Genomic DNA, 13,116 nt, shown 5'->3' with positions numbered 1-13,116 from the left:
CCTCCTTTAGTCTCTGTTACACACGTGTCCTCCTTTAATCTCTGTTACACACGTGTCCTCCTTTAATCTCTGTTACACACGTGTCCTTTAATCTCTGTTACACACATGTACTCCTTTAATCTCTGTTACACACGTGTCCTCCTTTAGTCTCTGTCACACACGTGTCCTCCTTTAGTCTCTGTCACACACGTGTCCTCCTTTAATCTCTGTTACACACGTGTCCTCCTTTAGCCTCTGTTACACACGTGTACTCCTTTAGTCTCTGTCACACACGTGTCCTCCTTTAATCTCTGTTACACACGTGTCCTCCTTTAATCTCTGTCACACACGTGTCCTCCTTTAGTCTCTGTTACACACGTGTCTTCCTTTAATCTCTGTTACACACGTGTCCTCCTTTAATCTCTGTCACACACGTGTACTCCTTTAGTCTCTGTCACACACGTGTCCTCCTTTAATCTCTGTTACACACGTGTCCTCCTTTAGCCTCTGTTACACACGTGTACTCCTTTAGTCTCTGTCACACACGTGTCCTCCTTTAATCTCTGTCACACACGTGTCCTCCTTTAGTCTCTGTCACACACGTGTCCTCCTTTAATCTCTGTTACACACGTGTCCTCCTTTAGCCTCTGTTACACACGTGTACTCCTTTAGTCTCTGTCACACACGTGTCCTCCTTTAATCTCTGTTACACACGTGTCCTCCTTTAGTCTCTGTTACACACGTGTCCTCCTTTAATCTCTGTTACACACGTGTCCTCCTTTAGTCTCTGTTACACACGTGTCCTCCTTTAATCTCTGTTACACACGTGTACTCTAATCTCTGTTACACACGTGTCCTCCATTAATCTCTGTTACACACGTGCCCTCCTCTAGTCTCTGTTACACACGTGCCCTCCTTTAGTCTCTCTGAAGGCGCTGTGTTTGCTGCAGTTTATAAGCTGTGTAGTCACAGTGGGTAAACGATACAGAACGCTGCGTATGATGGAAGGACTTTGACACAATCCATTCCATTGCAAAACTAAGGAGCAGGTGTAGGAGCCCACTTCACTGGGTCCTGTACTTAATGTAAGATCATGGGCTATCCCTGGCCAGAGCAGCGGCTTCATACTTGCACCCTGCTGCTGCTGCCTGACACGCTCTGGTTTCTGTGTGGACTCTTTCTCAGCCTCTTTCCCTGATCAACAGAGATCAGAAGAGCATGTCCACAGCTAGATGCCTTGCTGAATGGCCGCACATTGAAACAAACATGGCCATTGTTTGGGATCAGTGCAAAACAGCCACCTGTCCAGCATTTAAATCACTTCTAGTTTGCCTCAGGATGTCCAACCTAACCTTTCTCCCTCTCCTGTTCTCCTCCCTCCCGTTCTCCTCTCCCTCCTGTTCTCCTCCCTCCTGTTCTCCTCTCCTCCCTCCTGTTCTCTCCTCCCTCCTGTTCTCTCCTCCCTCCTGTTCTCCTCTCCTCCCTCCTGTTCTCCTCCCTCCTGTTCTCCTCTCCTCCCTCCTGTTCTCTCCTCCCTCCTGTTCTCACCTCCCTCCTGTTCTCTCCTCCCTCCTGTTCTCCTCTCCCTCCTGTTCTCTCCTCCCTCCTGTTCTCCTCTCCTCCCTCCTGTTCTCTCCTCCCTCCTGTTCTCACCTCCCTCCTGTTCTCTCCTCCCTCCTGTTCTCCTCTCCTCCCTCCTGTTCTCTCCTCCCTCCTGTTCTCCTCTCCTCCCTCCTGTTCTCTCCTCCCTCCTGTTCTCCTCTCCCTCCTGTTCTCTCCTCCCTCCTGTTCTCCTCTCCCTCCTGTTCTCTCCTCCCTCCTGTTCTCTCCTCCCTCCTGTTCTCCTCTCCTCCCTCCTGTTCTCTCCTCCCTCCTGTTCTCCTCTCCTCCCTCCTGTTCTCTCCTCCCTCCTGTTCTCTCCTCCCTCCTGTTCTCTCCTCCCTCCTGTTCTCCTCTCCCTCCTGTTCTCTCCTCCCTCCTGTTCTCTCCTCCCTCCTGTTCTCTCCTCCCTCCTGTTCTCCTCTCCCTCCTGTTCTCCCCTCCCTCCTGGTTTCCTCTCCCTCCCCTGTTGGTCTCTCCTTATTTGCATGCTTACCTTCCTTTTGCCCTGTGGAGTTCTGCCCAGTTTACCCTCCTGTTGCCATGTGGGTACAAGTGAAATGTGAAGAGGACGCTGTTAAATTGGTGTGAGGTTACAGGGGTCTGGAGGAATGACAAGGCCCCACGGTTCTCGCACTGATCCTCACGGTTGGTTGTCAGGTGCTATCAAAGGCCATTTGTTCACTTAATGAAGGGGTAGGTCGGCGCAGAAAGCTCTTTGACTTGTTTGTGTTGATTTAAGGCCGCACTGTGCAATTAGCAGTCTGTGCTGACACAGAGCAAAGTGCACATCCACAGCTCGCAACAGGCCTGATCAGCCTGACTGGCCAAAATAGCAGCATCAGCCTGTTTAAAAACACAAGGAAGACTGTATTTACAAAACGTTCAGGCACGACACAAAGTGCTTCACACACAATCAGTTACTGTGATCTATTTAAGTATACTCTTTGCTTTGTAGAATGAGGGGTATTGTACCCGAGAGAGACACCTGGGTATTGTACCAGAGAGAGAGAGAGAGAGGGATAGAGAGAGACTGTGGGCATTGTACCCGAGAGAGAGAGAGAGAGAGTGATCTCCACACTACTGCCCAGAAAGGACACCCCAGCCTATATAATCCACAACACCAACAGGGAGATCGACACGAGATGTTCTGTCTTCCCCAACGTCTACCTGGCCCATCATCCAAACATCAACACAAGGGACCTCTATGACGAAATACATCTACTCAAACAGCGGATGTGGGTCTTTGCAAAAAACCTCATAAACACTGCCAAAAGACGCAGCCCTCCCACCCCCTCTACCATTGGGAGCCGTAACCCAAACAGGACCACCAATGTCCCCCACCCCCCTTTACAAAACCAACAACAGAACCCAAGACCCCCCTCTAGACCACAGACTGTAGACCAAGAACTGAGAAAGATCATGACGATGCTGAACAGCCTGATAGAAAGCCGGAGAAATTATTAATATTGTTATTTATCATTATCATTATTGTTATCTTATCAGTATTATTACTACTATTAGATAGATATATGTGCATGCCTCATGAAATTTATACTAAATCATCATTTAGCATTATAGAAAATAGTGTTTCCACACTCATCCCACAAAATAGGTCCATTTTATTTCGTTTTATTGAACTATATAAATGCGTTCTTTCCACATAAGCTGCTGGAATATCCAGGGCCTCCGCTCCTCAACTTTTGGGATGAAGAGTACAGACCCTGAATTCCTAAAAGCTATAAAAGACATTGATATAATTGTGTTAACAGAAACATGGTGCCAAAAGGACATGCCGACCCACTGTCCCCCAATGTACCATGAAATTATTGTGCCTTCAGTAAAGAACATTAAGACACGCAAGGGCAGAACCTCCGGGGGAATCCTGGTGTGGTATAAAGGAGAACTGAACAAACACATCTCACCGATAAAACAGGGAAAATCACACGTATGGCTAAAATTAGATAAAAATATAGGAATAGAAAAAAACGATGTTTACTTATGTGCGATCTACATACCTCCAATAGAATCGCCATATTTTGAAGAGGAGATATTTGACACTCTCCACATGGAAATCAGCCATTTCCAGGCCCAAGGAAAGGTGCTACTATGTGGGGACCTAAATGCAAGGACAGGATGTGAACCTGACTTCATAGACCCACAGGGCAACAACCATGTGTTTGGCCAGACCCCTCTATATGTCACACCAGCCATCGCAAACCGAAACAACCTCGATTGTGAAATAAATAAAAGCGGTAGGGAGGTAGTGCAACTCTGCCGAGCCTTAGGCCTGTACATAGTTAACGGTAGGTTCAGAGGGGACTCCTTAGGGAGACTCACATATTCCTCAACTCTTGGGTCTAGTGTGGTGGATTATACAATCACTGACCTGGACCCCTGCGATATCAACGCATTCACTGTCAGGCAGCAATCCCCCCTCTCAGACCATAACCAAATAAATGTGTACCTTAAACTTTCTGCCCAAACTACAGACACAAAAAAGGAACCCAGTAAGCTACATAAAATAAACCAGACATACAGATGGGCCCCAGACAGTGGAGATAAATTCATCACAGCACTAAATTCACCTGATCTCACAAGTAAAATTTCAAAATTTAAAGAAAATCTATATGAGATCACCAGAGATGGGGTAAACATGGCCATAGAGGATATAAATATGATCTTTCATGAGGCAGCTGTAAAAGCCGACCTCGTGAAACAGAAGAGGAAGAGTCACAAAAGACAAAATAAAAATAAGAAATGGTTTGACCACGAATGCAAAAATGCCAGAAAAGACCTGAGAAAAATATCAAACCAAAAGCATCGCCAACCAAACAATCCGGACCTACGTACTAGATACAATGAAACCCTCAAAAGATATAAACACACCATTAGGAACAAAACACAAAACTATACCCACAAAATACTAGAAGAAATTGAAAACTCCACCAACCCAAAACAATTCTGGGAAATGTGGAATAACCTGAGTACAACACAATTGCAAGCATTACCAATCCAAGATGGCGACATCTGGAGAACACATTTTGAAAACCTCTACAAAGACATCCCAATAAACGAAACAAACCCAAGTCAACATCAGGTCACAGAAAAACTCCACACATTAGAAGCAACAATCAAAGACAACCAAAACCCTCTAGACTCCCCAATCACATGGAAAGAAATGGCCACAAAAACAAAATCTCTCCACCTAAAGAAAGCCTGTGGCCCAGACAACATCAAAAATGAAATGCTCAAGTTCAGCAATATGGAGATGGAGGGTGCGGTACTCAAATTATTCAACATCATATTACGTTCAGGCTGTTTTCCCGATATCTGGTGCCAAGGACTAATCTCCCCCATATATAAAAGCGGAAACAAATCAGACCCAAATAACTACCGCGGCATCTGTGTCAACAGTTGTCTAGGGAAGTTATTCTGCAGTATTCTAAATAGTAGATTACTTGATTTTCTTAACAAACATAATATCCTCAGAAAAAACCAAATAGGCTTTCTTCCAAAACACCGCACCGCCGACCATATCTATACCCTTCACACCCTCATTGAAAAACATATACACCAAACAAAAAATGGGAAAATATTCGCCTGTTTCATCGACTTCAAGAAAGCCTTTGACTCTATATGGCACGAAGGGCTCTATTATAAACTTCTTCAATGTGGAATAGGGGGCAAAGTCTATGACCTTATTAAATCAATGTATCTGAAAAACAAATGCGGGGTCAAAATTGGAGACAAACGCACCGATTTCTTCACCCAGAGAAGAGGCGTCCGGCAGGGCTGCAATTTGAGCCCGACCCTGTTCAACATATACATAAATGAATTAGCAGACATGCTGGAGCAAAGCGAGTCACCAGGTCTCCGTCTCCTAGATGGAGAAGTGAAATCCCTGTTCTATGCGGACGACCTGGTTCTGCTGTCTCCCACAGAACAGGGATTACAGCAACAACTAGACCTACTCGACAAATACTGCCAAAATTGGGCTCTAACAGTAAATCTAAAGAAAACCAACATCATGATTTTTCAAAAAAGGCCCAGATGTCAGGAAAACAAATACCAGTTTACCCTCAGTGATACCACTATAGGACACACTATGAGCTACACCTACCTTGGTCTAACTATTACAGCATCAGGGAGCTTCAGCATAGCAGTGAATGCACTAAAAGAAAAAGCCCGAAGAGCCCTATATGCAATAAAAAGAAAATTCTACAACATCCAAATCCCAATCAAAATCTGGCTCAAAATATTTGACAGCATAATCCTGCCCATTGCACTGTACGGTAGTGAAGTATGGGGCCCGCTAAATCACCAAAGCTACACTAAATGGGAAAAACATACAATAGAAGCCCTACATGCAGAATTCTGCCGAAGCATCCTTCGCACCCAAAGGAAAACGCCAACAAATGCATGCAGAGCCGAACTAGGCAGATACCCACTGATAATAAACATCCAAAAACGAGCACTAAACTTCCTAAATCACCTCAAATCTAGCTCCCCAGACACCCTTCATTTCAAAGCCTTTCAGACCCAAGAGCTAAACCCAGAAAAGAGTCCCCTGAGTCAGCTGCTACGGAAACTAAGTACTCAGCCGGACCCTGACCAGCCCCAGACCAACACAGCCGTCCAAACACCAATCCGAGTGAACCAAATCATTAAAAAATGCAAAGAAACCTACCTGGAACATTGGAACAAAATAACCGAAAGCCAAAGCAGATTAGAATGTTACCGGGCCCTAAAAAGAGAATATAAACTGGCAGACTACCTCACGACCATCAGAGACACAAAACAGAGACAGACCCTCACCAGGTACAGACTAAGCGACCACCAACTGGAAATTGAAAAAGGCAGATACAAGAAATCCTGGCAGCCTAGAGAGAATAGAATATGCGATCAATGTCTGGCTGGCGAGGTTGAAACAGAAATGCATTTCCTCCTAAAATGCGAAAAATTCAACACATCAAGAAACATATTATTCAACAAGCTAAGCCAAACAACCCCAGATTTCAAGGAATTGGATGATCTGTCAAAATTGAGATTAGTCCTAGGAGAAGGAGACAGACCATACCTTGGGGCCAAATATGTAACAACATGTCACAACCTGAGGACTGTTTAAAATTAAGACTGTTTAAAATTAATATTGAACGTACCAAATGAAGTACAAAGACTGTTTAAAATTAATATTGTTTAAAAGTAATATTGTATGTACCCAACAAATGTCAAATCGATTGACACCTACAGAATGTTGGAAAACTGTACCTTTTTGCTATGTAAGCTTTGGCAATATGGTTCTCTGTAAACTTTCATGCCAATAAAGCATTTTAATTGGAATTGGAATTGGAATTGGAGAGAGAGAGAGAGAAATGTCAAATCGATTGACACCTACAGAATGTTGGAAAACTGTACCTTTTTGCTATGTAAGCTTTGGCAATATGGTTCTCTGTAAACTTTCATGCCAATAAAGCATTTGAATTGAATTGAATTGAATTGAATTGAGAGAGAGACCCTGGGCATTGTACCCGAGAGAGAGAGAGACCCTGGGCATTGTACCCGAGAGAGAGAGAGAGAGAGAGACCCTGGGCATTGTACCCGAGAGAGAGAGAGAGAGAGAGAGAGACCCTGGGCATTGTACCCGAGAGAGAGAGAGAGAGAGAGACCCTGGGCATTGTACCCGAGAGAGAGAGAGAGAGAGAGACCCTGGGCATTGTACCCGAGAGAGAGAGAGAGAGAGAGACCCTGGGCATTGTACCCGAGAGAGAGAGAGAGAGATTTTCTTAACAAACATAATAGCCTTAGAAAAAATCAAATAGGCTTTCTTCCAAAACACCGCACCACTGACCATATCTATACCCTTCACACTCTCATTGAAAAACATATACACCAAACAAAAAATGGGAAAATATTCGCTTGTTTCATTGACTTCAAGAAAGCCTTTGACTCTATATGGCACGAAGGGCTCTATTATAAACTTCTTCAGTGTGGAATAGGGGGCAAAGTCTATGACCTTATTAAATCGATGTATCTGAAAAATAAATGCGGTGTCAAAATTGGAGACAAACGCACCGGTTTCTTCACCCAGAGAAGAGGCGTCCGGCAGGGCTGCAATTTGAGCCCGACCCTGTTCAACATATACATAAATGAATTAGCAGACATGCTAGAGAAAAGCGAGTCACCGGGTCTCTGTCTCCTGGATGGAGAAGTGAAATCCCTGTTCTATGCGGACGACCTGGTTCTGCTGTCTCCCACAGAACAGGGATTACAGCAACAACTAGACCTACTCGACAAATACTGCCAAAATTGGGCTCTAACAGTAAATCTAAAGAAAACCAACATCATGATTTTTCAAAAAAGGCGCAGGTGTCAGGAAAACAAATACCAGTTTACTCTCAGTGATACCATCATAGGACACACTATGAGCTACACTTACCTTGGTCTAACCATTACAGCATCAGGGAGCTTCAGCATAGCAGTGAATGCACTAAAAGAAAAAGCCCGAAGAGCCCTATATGCAATAAAAAGAAAATTCTACAACATCCAAATCCCAATCAAAATCTGGCTCAAAATATTTGACAGCATAATCCTGCCCATTGCGCTGTACGGTAGTGAAGTATGGGGCCCGCTCAATCACCATAGCTACACTAAATGGGAAAAACACACAATAGAAGCCCTACATGCAGAATTTTGCCGAAGCATTCTTCGCACCCAAAGGAAAACACCAACAAATGCATGCAGAGCCGAACTAGGCAGATACCCACTGATAATAAACATCCACAAATGAGCACTAAACTTCCTAAATCACCTCAAATCTAGCTCCCCAGACACCCTTCATTTTAAAGCCTTCCAGACCCAAGAGCTAAACCCAGAAAAGAGTCCCCTGAGTCAGCTGCTACTGAAACTAAGTACTCCTACTCAGCCGGACCCTGACCAGTCCCAGGCCAACACTGCCGTCCAAACACCAATCCGAGTGAACCAAATCATTAAACAATGCAAAGAAACCTACCTGGAACATTGGAACAATGTAACCGAAAGCCAAAGCAGATTAGAATGTTACCGGGCCCTAAAAAGAGAATATAAACTGGCAGACTTATCTCTCGACCATCAGAGACACAAAACAGAGACAGACCCTCACCAGGTACAGACTAAGCGACCACCAACTGGCAATTGAAAAAGGAAGATACAAGAAATCCTGGCAGCCTAGAGAGAATAGAATATGTGATCAATGTCTGGCCGGCGAGGTTGAGACAGAGATGCATTTCCTCCTAAAATGTGAAAAATTCAACACAACAAGAAACATATTATTTGACAAGCTCAGCCAAACAACCCCAGGTTTCAAAGAATTGGATGACCTGTCAAAATTAAGATTAGTCCTGGGAGAAGGAGACAGACCATACCTTGGTGCCAAATATGTAACAACATGTCACAACCTGAGGACTGTTTAAAATTAGTACTGAATGTACCCAACGATGTTCAACGACTTTAAATTAATATTGTTTAAACTAATATTGTATGTACCCAACGAAGGTCAAAATTGTTTGACACCTACAGAATGTTGGAAAACTGTACTTTTTGTTATGTAAGTTTTGGCAATATGGTTCCCTGTAAACTTTCATGCCAATAAAGCATTTGAATTGAAATTGAATTGAGAGAGAGAGAGAGAGAGAGAGAGAGACCCTGGGCATTGTACCAGAGAGAGAGAGAGAGAGAGAGAGACCCTGGGCATTGTACCCGAGAGAGAGAGAGAGCGAGAGAGAGAGACCCTGGGCATTGTACCCGAGAGAGAGAGAGAGAGAGAGAGAGAGAGAGAGACCCTGGGCATTGTACCCGAGAGAGAGAGAGAGACCCTGGGCATTGTACCCGAGAGAGAGAGAGAGAGAGAGACCCTGGGCATTGTACCCGAGAGAGAGAGAGAGAGAGAGAGACCCTGGGCATTGTACCCGAGAGAGAGAGAGAGAGAGAGAGAGACCCTGGGCATTGTACCCGAGAGAGAGAGAGAGAGAGAGAGACCCTGGGCATTGTACCCGAGAGAGAGAGAGAGAGAGAGAGAGAGACCCTGGGCATTGTACCCGAGAGAGAGAGAGAGAGACCCTGGGCATTTTACCCGAGAGAGAGAGAGAGACCCTGGGCATTTTACCCGAGAGAGAGAGAGAGAGAGCAATATGGAGATGCAGGGTGCGATACTCAAACTATTCAACATCATATTACGCTCAGGCTGTTTTCCCGATATCTGGTGCCAAGGACTAATCTCCCCCATATATAAAAGTGGAAACAAATCAGACCCAAATAACTACCGCGGCATCTGTGTCAACAGTTGTCTAGGGAAGTTATTCTGCAGTATTCTAAATAGTAGATTACTTGATTTTCTTAACAAACATAATATCCTCAGAAAAAACCAAATAGGCTTTCTTCCAAAACACCGCACCGCCGACCATATCTATACCCTTCACACCCTCATTGAAAAACATAAACACCAAACAAAAAATGGGAAAATATTCGCCTGTTTCATCGACTTCAAGAAAGCCTTTGACTCTATATGGCACGAAGGGCTCTATTATAAACTTCTTCAGTGTGGAATAGGGGGCAAAGTCTATGACCTTATTAAATCAATGTATCTGAAAAACAAATGCGGGGTCAAAATTGGAGACAAACGCACCGATTTCTTCACCCAGAGAAGAGGCGTCCGGCAGGGCTGCAATTTGAGCCCGACCCTGTTCAACATATACATAAATGAATTAGCAGACATGCTGGAGCAAAGCGAGTCACCAGGTCTCCGTCTCCTGGATGGAGAAGTGAAGTCCCTGTTCTATGCGGACGACCTGGTTCTGCTGTCTCCCACAGAACAGGGATTACAGCAACAACTAGACCTACTCGACAAATACTGCCAAAATTGGGCTCTAACAGTAAATCTAAAGAAAACCAACATCATGATTTTTCAGAAAAGACCCAGATGTCAGGAAAACAAATACCAGTTTACCCTCAGTGATACCACTATAGGACACACTATGAGCTACACCTACCTTGGTCTAACTATTACAGCATCAGGGAGCTTCAGCATAGCAGTGAATGCACTAAAAGAAAAAGCCCGAAGAGCCCTATATGCAATAAAAAGAAAATTCTACAACATCCAAATCCCAATCAAAATCTGGCTCAAAATTTTTGACAGCATAATCCTGCCCATTGCACTGTACGGTAGTGAAGTATGGGGCCCGCTAAATCACCAAAGCTACACTAAATGGGAAAAACACACAATAGAAGCCCTACATGCAGAATTCTGCCGAAGCATCCTTCGCACCCAAAGAAAAACGCCAACAAATGCATGCAGAGCCGAACTAGGCAGATACCCACTGATAATAAACATCCAAAAACGAGCACTAAACTTCCTAAATCACCTCAAATCTAGCTCCCCAGACACCCTTCATTTCAAAGCCTTTCAGACCCAAGAGCTAAACCCAGAAAAGAGTCCCCTGAGTCAGCTGCTACTGAAACTAAGTACTCAGCCGGACCCTGACCAGCCCCAGACCAACACAGCCGTCCAAACATCAATCCGAGTGAACCAAATCATTAAAAAATGCAAAGAAACCTACCTGGAACATTGGAACAAAATAATCGAAAGCCAAAGCAGATTAGAATGTTACCGGGCCCTAAAAAGAGAATATAAACTGGCAGACTACCTCACGACCATCAGAGACACAAAACAGAGACAGACCCTCACCAGGTACAGACTAAGCGACCACCAACTGGAAATTGAAAAAGGCAGATACAAGAAATCCTGGCAGCCTAGAGAGAATAGAATATGCGATCAATGTCTGGCCGGCGAGGTTGAAACAGAGATGCATTTCCTCCTAAAATGCGAAAAATTCAACACATCAAGAAACATATTATTCAACAAGCTAAGCCAAACAACCCCAGATTTCAAGGAATTGGATGACCTGTCAAAATTGAGATTAGTCCTAGGAGAAGGAGACAGACCATACCTTGGGGCCAAATATGTAACAACATGTCACAACCTGAGGACTGTTTAAAATTAAGACTGTTTAAAATTAATATTGAACGTACCAAATGAAGTACAAAGACTGTTTAAAATTAATATTGTTTAAAAGTAATATTGTATGTACCCAACAAATGTCAAATCGATTGACACCTACAGAATGTTAGAAAACTGTACCTTTTTGCAATGTAAGCTTTGGCAATATGGTTCTCTGTAAACTTTCATGCCAATAAAGCATTTGAATTGAATTGAATTGAATTGAATTGAGAGAGACCCTGGGCATTGTACCCGAGAGAGAGAGAGAGAGAGAGAGAGAGACCCTGGGCATTGTACCCGAGAGAGAGAGAGAGAGAGAGAGAGAGACCCTGGGCATTGTACCCGAGAGAGAGAGATAGAGAGAGAGAGAGACCCTGGGCATTGTACCCGAGAGAGAGAGAGAGAGAGAGACCCTGGGCATTGTACCCGAGAGAGAGAGAGAGAGAGAGAGAGAGAGAGAGAGAGACCCTGGGCATTGTACCCGAGAGAGAGAGAGAGAGAGAGAGAGAGAGACCCTGGGCATTGTACCCGAGAGAGAGAGAGAGAGAGAGAGAGAGAGACCCTGGGCATTGTACCCGAGAGAGAGAGAGAGAGACCCTGGGCATTGTACCCGAGAGAGAGAGAGAGAGAGAGAGAGAGAGACCCTGGGCATTGTACCCGAGAGAGAGAGAGAGCGAGAGCGACCCTGGGCATTGTACCCGAGAGAGAGAGAGAGAGAGAGAGACCCTGGGCAGTGTACCCGAGAGAGAGAGAGAGAGAGAGAGAGAGAGACCCTGGGCATTGTACCCGAGAGAGAGAGAGAGAGAGAGACCCTGGGCATTGTACCCGAGAGAGAGAGAGAGAGAGAGAGACCCTGGGCATTGTACCCGAGAGAGAGAGAGAGAGAGAGAGACCCTGGGCATTGTACCCGAGAGAGAGAGAGACCCTGGGCATTGTACCCGAGAGAGAGAGAGAGAGAGAGACCCTGGGCATTGTACCCGAGAGAGAGAGAGAGACCCTGGGCATTGTACCCGAGAGAGAGAGAGAGAGAGAGAGACCCTGGGCATTGTACCCGAGAGAGAGAGAGAGACCCTGGGCATTGTACCCGAGAGAGAGAGAGAGAGAGAGAGACCCTGGGCATTTTACCCGAGAGAGAGAGAGAGAGAGAGAGAGAGAGAGACCCTGGGCATTGTACCCGAGAGAGAGAGAGAGAGAGAGAGAGAGAGAGACCCTGGGCATTGTACCCGAGAGAGAGAGAGAGAGAGAGAGAGAGACCCTGGGCATTGTACCCGAGAGAGAGAGAGAGACCCTGGGCATTGTACCCGAGAGAGAGAGAGAGAGAGACTGTTCAACATATACATAAATGAATTAGCAGACATGCTGGAGCAAAGCGAGTCACCAGGTCTCCGTCTCCTGGATGGAGAAGTGAAATCCCTGTTCTATGCGGACGACCTGGCTCTGCTGTCTCCCACAGAACAGGGATTACAGCAACAACTAGACCTACTCGACAAATACTGCCAAAATTG

At 45.1% G+C, this 13,116-nt stretch overlaps 1 protein-coding gene and 1 long non-coding RNA gene across 2 annotated transcripts in view; one reads left to right on the top strand and one right to left on the bottom strand.

Moving 5' to 3' along the window:
- LOC147114474 (uncharacterized) overlaps positions 1-6,573 on the bottom strand; it is a 449,870-nt gene extending 443,297 nt beyond the window's left edge. The window contains exon 1 of the long non-coding RNA XR_015078946.1: positions 6,397-6,573. This is a non-coding gene — a long non-coding RNA (uncharacterized LOC147114474). The remainder of the gene's footprint in view (positions 1-6,396) is intronic.
- agap3 (ArfGAP with GTPase domain, ankyrin repeat and PH domain 3) overlaps positions 1-13,116 on the top strand; it is a 737,224-nt gene that overhangs the window by 68,175 nt on the left and 655,933 nt on the right. The window lies entirely within an intron of this gene.

This window comes from Somniosus microcephalus, chromosome 7 (assembly GCF_052327205.1).
Source record: "Somniosus microcephalus isolate GS21.2 chromosome 7, FLI_Smic_1.0, whole genome shotgun sequence".
NCBI classification, from domain to species: domain Eukaryota; kingdom Metazoa; phylum Chordata; class Chondrichthyes; order Squaliformes; family Somniosidae; genus Somniosus; species Somniosus microcephalus.
The sequence above is the reverse complement of the archived record's forward strand: the minus strand, read 5'-3'. Positions and strand labels throughout refer to the sequence as shown.